The 12,333-nt window shown below is 35.4% G+C and overlaps 1 long non-coding RNA gene across 2 annotated transcripts in view; it reads right to left on the reverse strand.

Annotated features, from left to right (window-relative positions):
• Nucleotides 1-9,863, reverse strand: part of LOC130592617 (uncharacterized) — a 22,239-nt gene extending 12,376 nt beyond the window's left edge. Inside the window, exons 1-3 of one of the 2 annotated variants that reach the window (XR_008970597.1) lie at nucleotides 9,549-9,863; nucleotides 9,089-9,283; nucleotides 2,456-2,698 (exon numbers count right to left, since the gene is read on the reverse strand). This is a non-coding gene — a long non-coding RNA (uncharacterized LOC130592617). The remainder of the gene's footprint in view (nucleotides 1-2,455; nucleotides 2,699-9,088; nucleotides 9,284-9,548) is intronic. The other variant, XR_008970599.1, reaches the window with a different exon arrangement.
• Nucleotides 9,864-12,333: the final 2,470 nt, after the last annotated feature.

A 12,333-nucleotide genomic window follows, 5' to 3' on the forward strand; every position in this document is an offset into this window, starting at 1 on the left:
TAATGAGGATGAATTTTGGGGGATGTTATGTCCTTTCTTGGGATATAGAAAAGGGTTTTTTAAGGCTTTGTTTATACATTACATGACACTTATTTCTAAACTCATGCATGACTTCCCAAACAAGTTTTGTAGGAAGAATATTAAATTATTAGTCCCCAAACCATTTAACTTTGTTTCTTTGTTTTCAGTGTGCTAAGCACAGAGAATATGCTGGACAGCACAGAGGGTCTTTTTGTCATGGTATATTTACAAGCTTTTAATAAGGATGAAACTGAGCTTTATCTTGAATAAATCTCATTCTTTGTCTACAAAAAGGGTTGTTCTGCTTAAATAACTTAGACAATTGTGAAATTCATGCCGATACTTTTAACACTGGGACAGATTTTTATATGAACTGGGGCTCATGTGTTCAGTTTCCCATTAGAATTTTATGGACATTACAGTTTTTCCAAGTAAGTATCCTTTGGTCTTATTTCTGGATGAAAGTACAGTCTATGTCATTTTGCATTTACTACAGTGTTGCCTAGCAGTCTGATTTTTGACTGCTCCTGTGATCTGTTTTATGTAACTTATGGCAAGTTTACATATTTTCATGACTGTTAATACTAAATTCTATACTTGCAAAGGGTTTAAAAGTCCTTTACAAGGACACATCCAATACCATGTAGTCATTTTGACAACTTGCCGTGAAATGGAAAAGGAGAAAAATGAAATAACTTGTTTGGCAAAATATCCATCTTTTAGTACTTAATTCTCCTGATAGCAACAGGACTAGAAGTGTATTTATGTTTATCTTAATTTAAAACGGTTCACAAAAAAATGAAAAAAAGAAATTGAAGACTTCAAGCACAAATCCTTACTTTTAAAAATGAAACCATAGGGTAGCCAAATTCAAGTGTTGATTTTAGCAAGGAGTTATAAATCTGACTACACTGCATTGTCCCTTCCCTATTATCATCAGTTACTGTGGTGTTTTATGGTATTTTAAGTGACATGGGTGAGACTGGACAAACTATACGTTGTGTTAATATCACAGTCCATAACCTGCAACAGCTCATTGTTAATACTTTGCTTTCCTATAATAAAGCTTAGCTTATGTAGAATGTCTTTAGGACTATAAATCAATAAAACCATTTTAAAAGTGAATAGCCTAGCGTAAAAAAGCTATGTTAGCCTCATAATACTTAAGAGGAACAGGGATGAAATTCAGGAATTCTACTTTGCAGTCAGCCTGAGGTGGCTGTGAGCAGACTCCATTACGTTTATTCTACTATACTTTAGTATCTTCTAGTGTTGAGATCTTAAATTATTTCTTTTCATATAATGCTGATGAATAAAATCCCAGACAAACAAAACAAACACTGAATAACTGAGATTTATTCCTGTATATCAAATGGCAGTGTTGCTGAGGAGTCAGCTGCTTGGTCATCAACAGCTCCATGAAATCTTTAAAGACTTCGGGGTTTATTTGCTGTAATTTGCCAGTTTAAATTGAAACATGCGAGATAAATAGTGATAATGAGTAGCACAGGCAAATAGCTAAAGGATAGTTAAGGCAAGTAGATCAAAGCAGTGTATTAATGTTACTTAACTCCAGTTTGTCTCCCTGCATTACTTTTTATGATTAAAAAAAAAAAGAGATTCTTTCAAAGGGTTCTTCAGTGCACACAGGTAAAGCACCATCTCTGAATGTAGTTCTCCAGAGAATTTTGTTGGTTGTGAAGAGGTAGAGTTTTTAAAGATAGGGATATTACAGGTCAATTTGGCCACTCAATGCAGATGTCTAAAATGGAATGGTGTAGATGAGAGCTGAAAACCAAAGCTCTAAAGCTTGTCCTTTGTATTCAGATTTGACTGTGATAAATGTGGGATACATAGACAGTATGAATCAAATAGCGTAAATAATGAATTAAACTTAATTGGATCATCATCTTATTCATTTTTTTAAATATTTACTTCTGAACAACTTAGTTCATGTGAATTATGTGTATAGTAATCTAAATATCATCCTAGAGAAACTTTTACAATCAGCTTTAAAGCACTGAAAATAGTAATGAAGAAAATAAGTAACCAGTGATGTACATATAATACAAAACATGTTGCTCATGATAGAGGATTTTTGTCTAAGTGAAAACAAAATCTGCCAAGAAAATAAATATTTGTGTGATATATTGCAGCCTGATGGGAGATACTAAATGACATATCTAGTAACAATTTTAATTTGAAAGAACTTATTTCTATCAAAATGAAATACATGCTGTTTGTGCGGGTGAAACCAAATGTGCTTTAGATTGTGTAATGGGCAATTACTGCACATTGCTAAACTGTGTAGCTTAATGTAATCTTATGTTAACCAGTGTAGTTCAGTTTTGACATTTTATATTGCACTTCAGTGTTAACCTTCAGGGTATGTGAATTAAGGGGAAATGCTTTAATTTGGAACCAGTGACCAAACTTGGGGTATCTCTATATATGTGGGTGGCCTGTGATTTCACTCTCAGCTTTCTGTTCCTGCAAGCTGTAGGTTGCCATCTCTGTTGTCACTGTAGAGGAATTGATTCCAGTTGGCTGCTACAAGTGTTTGCTTTTGTCTTGCATCACATGATGACCAAGATGCTCTTAATGGAATCTCTAGAACATCTTGCCATCTGCTGCACAGTACTGCATGTTTGCTGGTTTTTCCAAATTTGAGCATTGCCTAATTAGGACCATGGAAAAAATTAAGCAAAAGTTTAGGGGAGAAAAAGTAATGGGACAGCTGAAAAGAATCACTGGCATTCCAATATGCTCTTTAAATAAACACAAGCTGTGTTCCATGGTTAAGCTTGCACTGTACTTGTCTTGAGCCTCAGTTTTCTGTCTGCGGTATACAGCCTTTAGCCAGAGGATCCCTTTTATCTTTGCCAAAACATTTAGAGAAATAGTGTTCTATCATAATGCCACTGAAAATTCAGCCTGGCTTTATAGGTCAAGAAAATTAGGTGCTCAATCACAGGCAGAATAATAAAGTGATTTTTTTTCAGTTCTCCCCTCTTATTTTCTTGAAAATCTGAATATTTCACAATGAAAGAGTTTCAGGAAAATTTGATCCCAAGAGCAGGTTTGTTTTATCGTTTATAGCTTGAGCGATGTTTTTCTATGGGGGGAAAAACAATTGTCAGGTTAATCTGGAACCTGAGCTCTGAAGACCAGTAGGAAATGTTCCTTGCAATGTGTAATCTTTGTTTAAAAGCAAAGATACAGATCTTATTTGCTCTTTTTCTGTTTATTAGTCTTACTATCTGTGGACTTAAAGTTCTGTATTTGTGGTGCATAAGTCTGCCTTACTTCTCAGAGCCAACCAATGCAAGTTGCCTAGAAGGTATTTACGTGAGTCAAACTCGGCACCTGGTGTAATCGGCTAAAACTAAGCTAGGAATCCTCCTCAGTTTTCCCCTTAAGTCAGTGGAAATAGATTTTAAAATCCTTTTACAAGTGGTTCAGAGAAGTCTTGTGTCTGCTGGCTTCTCTTCAATGGCTGCAACTGGAGCTTAGAGAACCTGCCTGACAAATTCAGGTGCTTAAAGTTTTAATGAATATTTCTTTTTCTTTTGTCTCATAGACACTCAGCTTGTATGTTTATGAGCTCCCAACAGCATTAATATTAAAAATTGACTAATAGGTAATTTGATAACTACTTTTTTCTGAGCTTTTAAGATAACATAACAATTAATTACTGCAGAATAGTACACGAAGTAACAAGGTGTTTTTTTTCTGTGGGCACAATTTCTAGCTGAGCTAGTTCACTAAATTCTAGCTGGTTATAAATCTTTATATCACTTAAGGCTCTGCTCTTTGTTTGCTCTTGCCAGTGATGCTGCATGCTGATCTCCCAGCACAGAATATGAACATTGCTATTGCCAATTATTAATGTACTCTGTTTTATTCCGTTATTTAAAAAAATGTTGAAAATATTATCAAGACAAAACCTACAGATATAAGCAGCATGTACTGTGGTGCTGCTTGTCTTTGAAGTACTCAGACTGCTTTGTGTTTCTACTCCAAAATGTTTAGATGTTCCTTCTTGGTTTTGTATCATCAAAGTCAACTGAAGGTAGGCTTTTATAAGCAGCTAAATATCCTGACACAAAATTCAGGTGGGCCATTTCAGTTCCTTTATTCATCTTTTTTTTTTTTAGTTAAAAATAATGAAAAATCTGTATAATAACAGCACTTGTGGAACAAGTAGTTTCATTGCTCTTGCTATAGCTCTTAACTGGAAAGAAAAGTACACCAATAATTAAGTGGTTCCCTTTTTTGGACTTCAATCACCATTGATTTCAGAAAGTATTTTGGAAAAGTTGTTATATATGTAAGGGTCCAACTTTTTATTGAAAATTCCTGTAGATAAACATATGTTTTCTAAAAAAACCCAAAAAACCCCTTTCCATTATATTAACCTATTATGGAGAAATGTTTAAGAACACTATCTATTTAATACATATTCATTAGCATATAAAGATTTTTATTCACCTGCCACTTCAGCCTGTCTTTCTAGAGCTTTTGCTCTTGCTTTCTCTGATTTTTGAGCTTGAGAGCGAAAGACTATTCCAAGGAAACAAGTGACAGTGATTCAAAAAACTGTCTCATCTCTGTCAAGAGGAAAAAAGGAAAAGGAATATAGGAAAAATAGGGAGGAAATACCCAAGAAAGAGGAAAAAAAGATGACTCTTGAAAGCAGGGTTTGTAAAGAAACTAAGAGAGTCTGAGCCTTGTTATTTGATTTGAAAATGAAGTATGTTTAAGATAAGGTTTAGTTCTTGGATTTGAGATTTCAGAAGACCGAGGATCATGCAACGATTAGCTGTAATTTGCAACTTGAGAAATTATAGCCTAAAATATTGGTAACTTTGTGGACTGAGAAAACTGGATCCATAATGGAAACTGGACTTAAAGTTTCACTCCATGTTACACATCCTTTTTCATATCAAGATGTTTTTTATAACAATACCTTCTGTTCCTTTTAAAAATACACTTGGATTATTTCTGTGTAATGGCTATTTTTTATTGGTACGTACAATAAAACTGTAATTAGACCTGGGAGATCAAACAACCCTTTAAAAAACACACACAAAAGCCCCAACAAAGGAGATTACAGTTTTTCTTTTAAATTCTTTTTTCAGTTAATACTCCAGAAGATCAGATAAAGCTTTATTGTAAAGGGGCAGATACAGTTGTATTTCAACAACTTCATCTGGCCAATGGAGTATTCATGTCTTTTGGCATTTAACTGTCTTGGTGCAAGTACTTCTACTTGAGATATTAACTCAGGAGCTCCTTTTAATAGTCAACAAATTCCACTTAAATTAGAGGCTTAAAATTACATTTAAATATTCTTGGTGTAAATATAAACATAAATTCCGTAATTGGGAGTAGAATGTTTTCTTGCTGTGAAGTTAGGTTAATGTTCTACGTATTCTGTGTTCCCAGATCTGATTAAAGAACTATATCTACTTAAATAATATGGATGCTAGTATTTTAAGCACTTAGAATATTTACATTGTGCAAGTAATCACCATCTCAGAACTTATAGCTTGAAATCAGTGCAAGTGTATGGATGTGAATACAAATTACCCAGTTACTTTAAAAAGTGTGCGCTGTCTGTGTGATTTCAGGGGTCTCCTCTAAGGTGAACTTCAAGGAAAACTGAATCAAATTCTCCTTGCTTTCTCAAAGGGTTTATGTTCTCTGTAAGTGTCCATGCGTAATACAAACCATTCGATGATTTTTAAAATGTCTGTGACATTACTAAACCATCATAACATATACTTAATATGGGTTACAAATGTAACTATTGTTTTCCTCTCTGTAATAGAGCTTTCTTGGTTTTCTCTTAATCTTTTCCAGAAGGCCAGCATGTTTTATATGAAAGCAAAGCTGGAATCATAAGCATCTGATCTCTTTTACAGTTCCTTAGATGCTAAAACCTTGAGTTTCCATACTAACTCTGTAAGGTTAAGAGGGGGCTGTATGTGTGTGTGGCCAGGGTACAGTTGCCATTTAGATAAGGGAACAACAGAGTGGTGTGGCTGAAACCACAGTGTACTGTAAAGCATGCACACACTGCATTGGGTGGTCATGGCTGTCAAGACTTGTCCCTTTAACCTCTGTCCACTTGGACCGGTGTCTGTCAGTCTCCTTTCTCTGTCTCTTTGGCTCTCCCTTTCTCCCACTTTTCCCCCCTACACTCCTACAAATGTTTTCCCAAACAGGTATGGTTTTCTCTCAATAGTTCCTATTTTCAGTTAAAAACTTTTCTTACATTGCAGTCCATCAATTTTGATGTTTACTGTTCTTTTTTTTTTCTTTGTACTATCTTATACCAGAATATAGGGAATGATCAAGCTACGCTGTTGTTGGTAAGCCATGTAACAGCTTGTTTTGTTGACATGTGTTTTAGGTGAAAAACATTTCCTGACATATTCTTGCTCTTTAACAATGAAACTGTTCATGATCTTTGCACTTCAAAGGCATTTACAGAAATTTTAAGGTATAATACTGCAGTATACTTTGCTTAATAAAAATGTCTTGTGCAGAAGAGTACAGTAAAAGTACAAGTTTTGAATCCCATCCCATGCATAGTAATATTGATATTTAAGAAATAACTTATCAGTGAAATTTTGAGTCCAGTGGAAAGTCTTAGGACTTTCCCCAGTTCACTTGCAATGAGCACGGGTCTTTAGAATATCAGTGTGAAGGATGAAAACAATAATCACATTTGTTTCTTAATATATTTGGAAGTCTTGCAATTTGACATTAAAGTATATATGTCTATGTGTACTAGCCAACGTTTACCTAATTATATCCTTGTTTTTCTAAGTGTTAACTAAAGCTCAAAATGATCTTATTGCAAGGAAAGCATAATTCACTTGGCTGTGAAGCAGTAATGTGGAATTGTTTTAATTGCAGGTTGTTCTGTCTCTTTCAAACATGTAATAAAATTTCTTGCATTTCTAATACTTACGAATTTGGGCATCAGACTTATTTTGATGGCTTGGTGATATCTATATTGGGGTTGATCCTTTTCACTTATGTTCTAGTACCAGTTTCCTGGCTTTTTACAAGGATTATATAGTGATGGCAAGGGGAAATGGCTTTAAGGTGAAAGAGGGTAGGTATTAAGAAAAAAGTTTTCACTATGAGGGTTGTGAGACACAGGACCAGGTTGCCCAGAGGAGTTCTGGATGCCCCACCCTGGCAGTGTTGAAGGCCAGGCTGGGGCTTTGAGCAATCTCTTCTAGTGGAAGGTGTCCCTGCCCATGGCATGGGGTTGGAACTGGAGCTTTAAGGTCCCTTCCCACCCAAATCATTCTGGGGACTTCTGTCGTGGGAGCTTCTAGGATTACAGTCTTTTTCTCTATATAGTATAGAGACCTGAATGCTAGTGATGTATTTTACTTTGCCAAGTAACGTGATGAAGTTTAGCAAATGGTATATAGGAAAATTTAAAATTATTAGTTGTCAATGCTACCATCAGATATTTTAATCCACTTGAAGTGTACCACTTCTCTAAAGTTATGTCTAAACATGTAAGTGAGCCTAACTTGCATTTCATTCCCCTTTGAGAGTGACAACTTTCAAATAAAAATTGAAAGGGGGGGGGGGGGGTAGGGCAAGAAAGATTCATCTGCACTAAATTTAAGAGCTGAATTAAGAAACCCAGATTTAATCCTAGTTATTTCAGAGGAATACTTTAGCCAACTTTTATTACTGAAACTTAAAATGTTTAGAATAATTGAGGAGGGAGAGACTTTCTGGTGAATGAGTGGATGACTTCTGACTTGGGTCTTACTAGTTCCCTTCCCTACCTCATTCACTGTGAAGCTTTTAGTAACGTCTGTAGTAATTTCCACTCTTAGAGTTGCCACAAAGACTGTTTTATTCACTGAAAGATCCATTTCATATTTGTTATTAATGAATGTACATCTTCCTTGGATGTGAAATCACTTAAGTTCTACTACAATATTCTCTTATTCAAGACTGTGGATATATGTGAAAATTTTAAAAAGTAGTTTCTTCCTTTAGCTAATAACTTTCATGACACGTTTGTGTATCAAGGCATGCCTAACTTTTCACCTTCATACACAGAGGTCAGTTTGTTTTCCTTTTAGCACCTTCTCGCTACCTTTGCAGTGATTTTGAAGTGGGATGTGCTTGCCACCTTTAGCCACACATTCATCCAGCAGGTGTCCTTCAAAGAGCAGAAGTTGGCCTTTCCCTGAGCAGCACTTAACCCGCTTCCTGGGCTCCAGTGCATGGTAGTCAGATTGCTGTCTAGTTTACCATATGGCATCATCATGCCTTGCAAATACACACTAAATACTGTTTTTCAATGAAAAGTTTAAAAGTTTCCTGCAAAAACCTGGATACAGTGGGAAAAGAAAAAGCTCGCCTGTGCTCATCAACATTTGTTTTAGGGTTCCTTGACTATTGCTGCTACTATCATTACTGCTGGCCCTGTTGACTGCTGCTATTGCTGTTGATACTGCCTAATTTTGTACAAGCTTATTCTTTGAAGTGTTAACTAAGCAATCTTTAGAGAAACATACATAAAATTTTGGAGTAAAGCATCAAGATATGATCTATGAAGTTTGGATCTACATTGTGTTGTGGCTGGTTTTAGAATTTGGATCTGCTGAGACTAGTTTCCTCTGAGTCGATGTTATAAAATTTAAGAATAAGCTGAGTAATTTCTAAAATAAAATGATAGCTGTAACAATGTATTAATTATTCCAATACTAAAAGGCAAAGAAGAGAAAATAACAGGTATCAATTTACTTTATTAAAGATCTCCCTTTGTGAGATATATCAGCAGTCTCACATGGGCCCTACTGCTATAATAGTCTAGAACTAATTGTTTATGGAGTAGGTCAGCTAGCAGATATTGTGACAAAAATTCTTAAGTGTTATGCCATAGGAGTAAGACACATAGAAAAAACTTAGCATATGTATAGGGAGTATTTTATATCTGTAATAGTGTCCCATCCAAGGAGAGCTTCTAAATTCTAGTTTGCAGCTGCGTCAGCATAGTTTTTTAGAACCACTTAACCAGTAAGTCTTTCCTTGCTGTTGAGTGAATGAAAATTTCCTTTGGGGAAAAAGGAATCCAGTAGTGTCAGAAGGATGATAAATAAGCTCATGTAACTCAGTGTTTGTTCTGTTGTCCTTATTTCAACTTATATTGTTTTCCTTTGATATTCCATTTCTACTTGGAGCATTACAGTATGTTCATACAGCAAACATCCTGGCAATGAGATTAACATTCAGTTCTAATAAATTTCTACTGAACATTATCTCAGCTCCAACTGAAACTTACATGAAACATTTACAAAGCAAAAACAATGGAGAGATTCCAAGGAAAAATACTAAAATAAAAACTAAATTCAAAGTTAAAGGTGAGTCAGATGTGTAGAAAGACTCTCTGGTGACACTTCTAAGTCATTGTCAGGTGGCCACATTCCTTTCTTAACCTCTTTTCTATTTTTTTTCCTTTAAACAAAGCAGAATACCTGTAAGAGCTTTATGATTCTCAGCTACTCTGTGGGACGAAGTGCAAAAGTCCAACCAGGTCTTAGTTTGGGACAAGTGTGTCACTGGTAGTTAATTAACCCCTTAGTAGTTAATGGTTATGGCCTGTTAAGTATGTTTATTATGTTTTGCCCTTTCATTCCCACTCCAATTATATGTGTTCTGTTCCAGGAAATTCAGGTTTAGAGCATTTGGAAAAGAATTAGTATTCTGCATAGCTTTTCAAAATAAATTTTACGAAAGAGGGTCTTGTAGTCAATGTTTCACACCATCTTATCCATCCTTAATTAAAATGTCCTATTGCTGCTATCAAGTGCTTGTGTGGGAGTAGCAGCAGCACAGGACCAATGCCAATTAACTGGAATACAAGTAGGCAGATGTAGTGCAACTATTTTTTCCCCATTTTGCTTAAAAGCACAACTTGAGCTTAAAATAATTACGACATCAAATTAATGTCATTAAGTTAACTCCAGTGGATTGTTTAAGTATCAGCCTTTTATAGGAATGCCGGAACAATTTGCTTTGATTAGAGAATCTGGTTCCTGTCATAAGGAAAGCTCTGTTCCTTTCATGTACTTCAGGCTTGAACTCTTGAACAAAAATTGAAGGTTTCTTATTTACTAATCTAATAGACTTTCAAGCTTGCTGTAGCTGCATTAGAAGATAGTTAGCAGTTCTAGTCTCCACCTGTTTGTCTCGCTGTGTGCATCTGCAATACATGCTTTCCTTATTACACTGCCATATCCTGTGACTTGCAGCACTCCAAAACTTCTGAGATTCCTACTTCTTCCTTTTAGAAGATTTTCTTTTCATATTTTAATGTCACAATTTTCACAGTAAATTAAATGCTGTGATATATATATATATATTCAGATGCTAAAGAATTTTTGTTCCTGGGCTCATTCCATATGTGGCTAGCTGCAGTATTAAATATAAACCCAAAAGAGAACCTTCTGAGGGTATGGCTGAACGTTATGCAATGATAATTGCAAAAGTTAACAACGGACGTTCTTCCAAGTAATGAACCAAAGAAACGCACATTCCTGTACTAAATGCCTGTTGAGATGATCGTTCAATTTAGTAAGTCTTTTGTTTACTCCCTAATCCTCACAGTGTCAGCTGGAAAGCTGAATGTTTTTCTCAAGTAGCCAATTTAGTGAGTTAGTTTCTTTTTAGCATTTTTGTAGGTAAAAGTGAAGTCAAACAATTAGGCAAGAAAATGTGTTTTATAATTGTGTGTGTTGAGATTATATATGCTATATATGTGTATATACACATAAGAGGACGATTTATGATGATGAATAGGAATGAGATTTTCTGCTAAATGCTTCAGTTGCTTAAAATTCCTTTGACTTTGCTACAAAAGAAGATACCCTACTTAAGTGCAAGGAATGACCAAATTCATGTCGCCCTAAAATAGTTACAAAACCTGACTTACCAGAAGTTTTTAGGCTCTTGCTATTGAGGCTGATTTGGAGAATATTCTTGGAACTTGTCTGTATGTGTAAAACTGTGACTTGCTGTTGAGTCACTTTACAAAAAACATGAGTTTCAGAGCTGATTAGGAAACACAGGAAGGCAGTCACGTCGGCAGTAGGAGCTGGAGCTAATGACATCAGCATGATCAAAACTAAGGGGAAATTTAGTTTGAAATGTAAATAAAAATGATGGCTTATTAATGAATTTGTGTTTATAGCAGGCCCATTACTTAGACCTTTTTTATTTGAAGAATTGCTTTTCCTTCTATGGAAAAAATAACTCGGATCAACCCTTATGCCATTATTTGGTAATTGAAAGTAACTATGATAAATAAATTGACTTGTGTGGGGTGAACTTCAACTGAGTAAGCCCAAATATCTGTCTAATCCAGGGTCCTATCTTTAGCAGTGACCAAGTACAGACGTTCAGGAAAAAAACAAAAGAACAGGGCAACCATTCAAAGCTGCTTTTGCAGCTTCCTTCACTCCTTGTCTCAGCAAGATGTGTGTTCTTTGTGTTTACTCATTCTTGATGGTTTTTGTCTTGTAACTTTGGTCACCTTTCAAATATGTAGGAAATTGTAGTTCTACAATACCCTCCAAATGGTTATTATTTTTGTAAAATGTGAGGCTACTGTTACAAACATTTATATCAAACATAAGTAATGAAATATGACTGATGAACAAGTTGGCTGTATTTCTTAAAAAGGGTACCCTATAGCTGTTACTATTGACTTGTTTGTTGTGTTTTGTGGTTTTTTTTGTGTGTGTTCTTTGTTTGTTTTTTTTTTATTTTGTTTTTTTGTTTTTGTTTTTTTAATGACCCATTGGTTCGGTGTAGAATACAGTCCATGTAGCAACTGAGAGTATGAATAGAATTCTTGTTCTCTGCCTGCCATCATGGACATCCTTTTCATTCAGGGCCTCTAGTCAGTACCACATTGGATCCTCTTAGCTGCCAGCCTGAAAGCTCACTTTTTGTCCTGCTTTAAGAATATTTGAGTAACAGATGCTGCATTTTCTGCTGTTAGCTGAGCTATTTCTTTCATTGCCTAATTTTGGTTGTAGCTGGGTTTTTGGAATAAAACTAATCCAAGTCTGTTGCACAAAAATGTGAAGTTACCCACCCTGAGTGGATCTACCAAATGCTGGACCTGATATAACTCCTACTGTATGACTGCTCAGAGGCACCAGGAGCTTCAGAACTCAGTGGAGGATATCCATATTCGGGTCACATTTAATTGCATGCAGGCATCTCAGAATTAATGTTTTGAGAAAGTGCAAAACT

The sequence above is a fragment of the Pezoporus wallicus genome, unplaced genomic scaffold (genome assembly GCF_028554395.1).
Source record: "Pezoporus wallicus isolate ANWC-B61680 ecotype Strahan unplaced genomic scaffold, APGP_CSIRO_Pwel_v1 contig_3952, whole genome shotgun sequence".
Taxonomy (NCBI): domain Eukaryota; kingdom Metazoa; phylum Chordata; class Aves; order Psittaciformes; family Psittacidae; genus Pezoporus; species Pezoporus wallicus.